The sequence below is a fragment of the Syngnathus scovelli genome, chromosome 11 (assembly GCF_024217435.2).
Source record: "Syngnathus scovelli strain Florida chromosome 11, RoL_Ssco_1.2, whole genome shotgun sequence".
Lineage (NCBI taxonomy): Eukaryota > Metazoa > Chordata > Actinopteri > Syngnathiformes > Syngnathidae > Syngnathus > Syngnathus scovelli.
Window position 1 is genome coordinate 11732455 of NC_090857.1, and position 9227 is coordinate 11741681.

The window sequence follows — 9227 nt, forward strand, 5'->3', positions numbered from 1 at the left end:
TAGAGAAAATTAGCACAGATGTCTTTTTTTCCTCTACCCCAAGCTCACTATCCTTCCATTTTACACTTAAATAAACCCACCTCATCTTCAACATGTTCTCATTGGCCGACCTACTTTGTATGGGACTGGAGGATGAAAAAGGGGGGGTTGAAGGAGAGAACACGATTGGGAGGCGGGGGGGAGGTTGGGGTGGTAAATCGAGGGGGACGCCCTTTTGACTGGATTTAAAAGTCTACGGCATTTCATTTCTAGAGCAGAGGCAGCTTCATCTCCTTTCAGAGCCACCTAATTGATTAATGTTTCCATCTCATTGTGAGGTAGGGGGAGGGAGCTTAACTGGAGTCCTTTCTCATCTCCTTTTGCCCAAGACTTAAAAAAGAGAAATGTCGCACATAGAAAAAGACAAGACAGAATGGAAGACAGAGGGATGAAATGAAATAAAGTCTAACATTGCAGTAGATTGAATGTATTAGTTGAAGGTCACAGATAATTCAAATCAAAACAAAAATGATGAAATAGTACAAAGCAGAGATGTTCTGCCTGGTCCACTTGTAATCCAACAGAGCCTTTGTCATTCTATTTGCATGTTTATTTTCAAGCATAATGGAAAAATATATACATCAGGATCAGAGATGGAGTACAGTCTCCAATCGCAAAAAACAGTAGTGACCTATATCCGACATGCTGTATAAAATAGAAAAGGTCACCAGGTAGTGGTAGGACGGCGAAAGTGACGAAACGTGCCGAGGCCTGCTACAGACAACGCAGAGGTTCTATCAGGCGGAATGCTTGCACAGCGGGTCCTCGGTTTGTGACTGAATTCTGTCACAATGCAAATTTGTAAACAAGTCAGAACATGATATAGGCCAGTGACTCAACTGGTGGCTTGGGGAAAATTTGAATGGGCCTCCATTTATGGTGCTGTTTTGAGGTTAGAAATAAGCCAACTATTAATGTAATTATTTACTAAAAGGAAGAGATCAGTATGAGAAAATGTCTGTCTATATTTTGTACACGTGCTATTTTACTATATATTGAAAATATGATATGCAGTCTTTGACCCGTATGCTTGACTGTCTGAACAAAACCTTTCCTTGAATTTCCTTAACTTTTTATATCCCTTGTACAAATAATGGTAAACTTCTTTTCACATTAGCCTGATATTAAAGGGGGAGTCAAGTCAAAATACAACACGTAAAAATATAAAATATATTTTCATGTTTTGATCTTTTTAGTGCATGACTAAGTTGAGATCTTCTCACTGTTGATAGCGCTGACTTTTTGCTAGCAGATAAACAAGAGGTGTCCAGGCTTGTTCACTCTTAATATTGACATTGGCGGAGCTAAAGGATGCTTATCAGGCCTATGCAAAGTTTGTTGATGAGTTGATCATTTAAATCAGGTATGCTGTATATTTCCAACTCCATTTCCACGACTAACACTACTACCCCATCATTTTTATCATTTGATGAGACGTGAGCCATTTCTTATGCGCCGCAATCACATACAGTCCCTTTAAGATCCTCCCCCACCGAGAGCAATTTTCATCAGCGCAAACGACATCTTGGATTTGAAGATAAGCGGGATACAATGGTGTGCCGTGTTTGATCGTCGTCTTGTAACATCGCAAAAGCCATTCTCCGCTCATGACACACTTAAACAAGCAAGGTGCTTATGTAACTGCTTCATAATGCAGCTTTAGTAACCAAAGCAAATGAAGGAATCTACTAGTCAAACAAAACACACACTACACACACTACACACAGACACAGATTCCTGTCTTTGTCCTGGGTGTGCATGATGATATTTTTTTAAATGCTAAAAAAAATTATAAAGATAGAGCTGTAAAGAATTTCCTCCATTGAAGGTGACTCACGGCAGGAAGTGGAAAATCGAATAATAAGTGCTGCACAAACACGGCGTGCACACGCACACACACGCCCATAGTTGCTGAGCATAAACAGTTTGAGAGAGAGAATGTGATCTCGGGTGTGGTCGTAAGGAGATGGGAAAGTAATTTAAGGCCTTTTCTGTTTATAAATTCAGATGTGCTGCAAAGCCTTTCACGGGGGTCATTAATATTTGACAGTCAACAGGGCTTTTTTTTTTTTTTATCAGAGAAAGATTTTATTATGATGACTTTTCTCCACTGCACATGTAAAGTCTTGTGTCGCGCCACATTACAGGCTTTTGCTTTTATCTCCACCACCTCACCTCGCTGTTTTACTGCTAGACCCAAGAGTCAAAATGAGGACGCACCACTTATGCGACATAGGCGCACACATGTAGTGAGAATAAGACCTAAGTGGAGCATTCTCTCAAGGCCCCATAGTCAGATGTCTCCGAAACATATGCAAAAACTGACAAACATACTAAATTACAGTACTAAATTGATGAGCGCTTTCTGTCTGTTTATCTCAGAAAATGAAAGAGGGGGTTCCACCGTTCCAATACTTTTGGAGGGGACTGTATTGTTGGACAGTACATGCATGGTACTCAAAGAACAAGTGAAATATTCATGCCTTCGAAACTAATACAACTGATAACAGGATGCTATATTTATGTGAATTGCTGTATATGCAGTATATGCTGTAGTGGGCAGAAACATCAACACTTTGAATTAAACAAACCCTTTGAACCATTTTGTGAGTTAGTTGATATTAAATATTTATTAGAAATGGCGGTATGGTCATAAATATTAATTTGCTGCAATGTTTAAATGCGCTGAAAAAAATGTATTGACCGTTCAGCCTATTTGTGTATGTATGACTTCATCTTACAGTAGAAGTTCTCATCTCATGATATCGTTTCATGTATGAAACAAATTTAAAAAAACACAAGAACAAAATACTACAATGTTGTGAATTTAGGAGGAAGAACAAGAATTGTGACCTGATCATGTAAAAACAGAAAACAAAAAATAAAATTAAAGTCTAATCTTTTAAATCTGATTTTTTTTAACATATATTTTTTTAAATAAAGAACATTTAAATAAACAAATAATTACCTCAATCTGATATAATTAGAATTAAAAAAAAACCTGAAGCATGGTCTCATTCAATGTGCACCATCCATTATTTTCATGTACAATGCACACAGGTGCAGCCTAATTCAGATGGACCACATCACCGCAGCCGTACACAAATCCCGGCTTGTCGCCATGGTGACGACTACATTACATAAGCTCCCTTTTGTATTATGTTCACCGTAACAATATTTGGTTTAGTAGGGTTTTTCTTTTTTCCCCAAATGTCACTTCGTTCGCCTGGCCCTAAAGCACTTCTTTGAAAAAGACTTGAAAAGTTCAACACGGATGCATCACAGTCGCAAATATTGTTTCTTTCTCCAACCTTTCAGTTAGTGGAAAATGGATTATCATTCACTTCCTCAACTGACTGCAACAGGTCCACTGTGGCAGCTTTCAGCGTGGGATTATGACACCATTGAAAGAGGAGTGACATGATTGACGGGTTTATTTTTTCATTTTCAGGCGTCTCATTTTGCATTCTAGCGTGACTGGGCAAAAAAAAAGAATCTTAAAATGAAAATAAATACACCTTATAAGTTTGACACACCGCAGAGAAAGGCGTTGTTCCAAATTTGATTGATTATTAAAAGTTGGTTGCGAGAAAGTTGCAAAATTGCTGCCTGGTTGTCATGGTAACCAGATTCTGCATATAGATGAGGCAGAACGGAATGAATTGAACCGGAGTGTGGCAAGTGGATGTAAAGTGTGCCCTAATTATTTATTGTCTCTGTATTTTGATACACTTGAGAACAAAAAAAATGAAATATCACTATACCTCCTCTAATTGCTTATTCAGTCGGAAAGATTTTCATTGTCATCGACGTGAAGATTTTTCTCTGCGATTGTTTTGTTTCTGTTGCATTGTTAGTTTATGTTTTTGTAAAGTGCTTTGCAAAAAAAAAAGTATTATTTTTGCCACCAGCTCACCGCCACCGCTGAGTGATCAAAAAAAGCCAGTCTTCTCCATAAAGCGAAACCCATTGAAATGGCTTCGTTTTTTGCGAAATGACTAATTTGTGTGGGCGATTTAAAAAGGCTCTAAAATAAGTGTTCAGCAGAAGTGGCTCATTTTGTACTTGACGCTTATTGTTTCTGGTACCAATCATGTAGCATTAAAAACAGACATTTAATAAACTCAAAGGAAGAGACAAAAACTGGAAACTAATAATAATTATAATAAAATCATTGATTTTTTATCATCATATTTGGGCTATATTGTGACCCCCCCCCCCCCCCCACACACACACACACACACACACAAATAACAATATGATGGTGTTGTTAAAATTTTAATTCAAAATAATTTAAATAATAATGGTAAGAATTATAATCTGGTCAATTGTTGATTGTCCCACGCCGGCTTTTACCGCAGAGTGTAGACTTGGTGACGTTTTGTCACCAGATACGTCGGGGGCGAGGCTAGATTAACGCCGCACGGCCCGAAACACGCTAGACCAGATCCTCGCTGGCATGAAAATCAATTTGCGCCCGTTTTTGCGCTGGGCGTCTGCCAAAATTGGGCCACCAAACTTTCCAAACTTGAGTTCATCCTGGGTCACATTTTCCAAGGTGTCATGCACTTATCCTGAAACATTGAGCTGAGTGAAATTCAGTTGAGGAGTCTTTGCAGACACGATCCGGACAGGACGAGACAGGACAATCCTGAAATAAAGTCAATGTGACAAGATGGTTGCTTTCCTCCCTCTGCTGTGACAGTTCATTCAGGACGAGGGAAAAACCGTCAAAAATGCTTAGCTTTGCTTCAGCGGCCTCCATTACAGCGCCCGAGGCAACCTGGCAATGGATTACTAATAATATTTAAGCAGAATATTTTCCAAGCCGCTATGTTACTTAAAATCTGCTTTAATTGTCACAAGCTGACATTTAGAGCCTTGCAAAAACTTTCTTGTCTTCATTTGAGGTCAGCCCGCCGCACCGTTTGGTGTTTTCGCTTGTTACATTTCTTAAATGTCTTTGTGGTCGCATCACTTCCTCCCAGGCGCTCACTCATGTGTTCTCTGCAAAGAAATGAGAGGGGAGAGTCAACCCCATCACGCAAATCAGAAACCCAGACAAAGCCCACTGAAATGTTTTTTACTGCTGTTGTAATGTATGCCGCCCAGCAACACCATTTCTAACACCAAGTTTAGGCCCGACCATATCTGTATAAAATTTCTTTCTCAGGACAAACATATCAAGTCAGGGCAGAAGGATTAATAAGACCTTATTAATTAAAGAGAATAATATAAAATGTCAGTCATCGGTGTTCACGTCATCTCGCAAACGTGAGCAAGACCAAACGACAGCTAACGTGCGTTCAGGTACATGTTGCATCGACTCTTCCAATATTCACACAGTGTGCTTCTTGTTTAACATAATGTCTGCTGTGTGGATGATGATAAATGAAATCCATTACATCCACTCATGGGCATGCGGCATGTACACGCACGCACACACACACACACACACACACACACACACACACACACACACACACACACACACACACACACACACACACACACACACACACGCACACACACACACGCACACACACACACACACACACACAAACACACACAAGCACAGGCTTGTGTTTAGAGCAGAGAGGTCAGCACATGTGCAGCAACCATAGGGCATGTATAGTGTACCTCGGTGCATAAATGAGGTGGAGTTTGGAAATCGTCCAAATCGTATGTTAGTTTGTGCACTTTTACTTTAGTAGCAGGATATTGGGACAAAGTTCACATGATAATAAACATGCTGCCGAGCAACCACATTTTGTCAGAAGAAGTCAGGACCTACCAATTTTGAGTAATAATGTATACTAATCACGACACTACACAGTGTTGCAAATAGTGTTTTCCACTTCATACTTGAATCTAGGCGTCAAGGTTTTCAGTTAATAAATATGGCAGATGGAAATTCAAAACTTGTTTTGCCTGACAAAAATGTGCCTTGTGGTTAAGGATTTGCATCATTTGTGACAGGAGACAGCTCAGAAAGGTTGTTTTATTGTTTTGTTTATGTGTGAGAGTCTTGGACTAAAATTTTACTGCAAAGAAACTTTCACTGACTCTCACCGAGTTAGAATTTGTGTGTTAGATATACAGTATGCCTGAAAGAGGCGGGGCCTGATGGAATGGTGTGTGACATTGGCCAATCTGCTCGTGAGTGTCGAGATGCAAGCTGTGATTGACAGCAGTTGCATCCTGCATGTTGCTCATGTGTGTTGATTCGTTTTATTTGTTTTGAAAATATAAAAATATTATTAGTCCCTTCCACCAGAGCACAACAGTTCTTAACAAAGAAAAATGTAGACAAGTTGAGTTACTAATTCCTAAACTCTCGTGCTTGTGTCCTTAATATGACAACCAGATCTTCCCGGAGAATCCTATGAGACCATTCAAGGGTTTTTTCGACCATGCAGCCCATTTCTATTCAAATAAGGATTTATAGTCCATGCCCACGCACACTATGCACACACATTAGTGTCAGAGCACAGTTAGTTGGCTGTGCACTGATGAGAGGATGTCAGTCAGCCATGCAGTAATGTTCACTGGACTGACCTCACTGATGATCTAACCGCAACAGACATCCACTCAGTCCAGCCTGGCCCCAATGGAAACTCCCATGAACGTCAGTGTGAGACATGCTAACAACAGCGAGCATCTCCACTGGAACGACATCATAAAATGGTTGATAGCTATTTAATAACTAATAAGCCTAAACTATAAATAAAGTGTTAAGGTGTTTGTTGAATGCAGTTTACAGGCGTTCATCATTGATGAACTGCCATATTTAATGGCCATCTGATGTTATTCAACATCAATATGACATCCAACTCTGAGGTTTGATATGCTCACTAGACAAATGATAAGTTACACCTGCAACATTGAAAAAAAAAAAAAAAAAAAAAGACACATTGTTGTTATCACCTGCCTATATGATTACATAGGTTAAATCCCATCTATTGTTTGTTTTTTGTTCACGTGCAGGCTATAAATCTTGTGCGGCGTCCAAGTCGTGCGCATGTTTGTGGCTCATCAATCAGAGGGGTGCAATATTTGTGTTTTTCATGATGGATGTGGATGGTTGTGTTTCGAACAGTACAATATCTGCAGTAAGGTAAGGAGTTTGTGTGTTTGTGTGTGTGTGTGTGTGTGTGTGTGTGTGCGCGCGTGTGTGTGTTTGTGTGTGAGGCTTTTGTATTGCTCAAGTGTGGTCATAAATCATGGAATTACTGTACCAATCTTTTAGGACTCTAACGCTTGTCCTTGTACTGTAAATTTTATTGTTTGTGTTAGGTGGCACTTAATTACTTCCTACTCGGCTACTGCTCACTTTTGTTGTTTAATTGGAGGACAACATTTAAAAATCATCCACAACACATTTTTTTTTACTTTCAGATCATTGGCTGTTATATGTAAATACATAGGGCTACATATATAGTAGATACATTTGACTGTTTTTTTCCACATCGACTCAGAATACTATATAATAATATAATATAATATAATATAATATAATATAATATAACATAACATAACATAACATAACATAACATAACATAACATAACATAACATAACATAACATAACTTATGTATATGCAGCATCATTACACACACTTATTTCACCCAGCAAGACATCCTAAAATGTGTGACGTTATGTGTAAATCACCTGTCAACTGTACTTTCCTTATTTGTTTGCCCACACGATTCTTGTTAAGATCATTAAGAGTGTGCTGCATGTGGTTCATGTCAGCCTTGAGTTTTCTTTTGAAAAGCACATAAAGGTTACACCAGTCTCAAGATGCCGGCACAAACCACACCAATGAAACAGCATCCTCATCTGCTTTCACACGCTCGTGGTCCAACCTCATCTGGTGTCTATGCTGAAGGTTTAATGACAAAACAGTGTTTTCAAACTTTTGACTGGTACTAAATACAAAAAAGAAGTAAAAGGTGTATACAAATTTATGACAATAAATATATGAATAATTCATTGTTTCTATTGTTAGATTGGACCTGTTAATAATTAGGTGACTTGAGCAAGGCCGTTGTGTTGCTGTGACCTTTCCTCCTGGTTTGGCATCTTCTTATCTGTGACACCCTTGGCACACTTATTAGTTAATTCAAGTTAAGGCCATAGGACCACATAGGCGAGGCGGCTGTATCTCGATCTTTCCGGCACGAATAGTTCAACTGAGAATATCTTCTGGGACTTACTATTAACATAGCAGGTATTAAAGATAAAAGATCAGGGTGAATGATTCCCCCAGAATATAACGTTATTGTTAATAATAGATTGTTTAGAATTCATTAACCAACTGTTTTACATGATAATTTTAACAACTTTAAGTTACAACTTTTTTTTGAATTTACAATCCATCAATGTATTTAATCAGACAACTATTGTTGTCTATATACAAATATGTACAGCTTATTATTAAGGCTTAAATGAACATACAGATGCTTTAATGACAAAAAAATATATACAGTAATATCAGTCTATAGTTGCAAATTTTCCATTCCGACGTGTATACTTTGAATATGTTATGGGAAAAGACCAAAAAGAGCAAACCTGTGTGTGCTGCATTTAGGAATTTCAAAAACAAATGTATGTTAAACATTTGCCTCGCATCAACCGCAGCGCTAGCGCTGTGACAACATTAGCGGCCTCATTAACATGATAAAGAATAGTTCTATATGCGTGTGCATGTGTGTGTGTGTTCTTTGCAACAATTTTGACTGCGTAAAGGTAACGTATATGTATTATTCATCGTCTCTGCCGAAACTGTTTATGCTTATTGGGAACTGCATTCAGTGACAGCATGCTCCCTGCTGCATCACCATCCATACATTGCTGCAGCGTGTTGCATAAATTACGATCCCCCCTAAAAAAAACACATCAAAATGTATCCATAACCATATTTGCTCACATAGTGGTCTCAGCACCCCATGTGTTGTAGAAGCCGTCTCCATCTGTAAAACTAATGTTTACAGTCGTGTTTAAAAGGGAAGGTCAGTGGAGATAATACATTTGGTGGGAATGTAAGAAATATGTAGAATGTTATTAAAGATTATACAATAAAGGCATTTGTAGGAAATAAAGGTCTTCATAAGCTGCACAACTCGCATACAATGCATTGGTTATTTTCTGAAGTGTTATATTGGCTGCTGTTTGGAGCACCCTTTG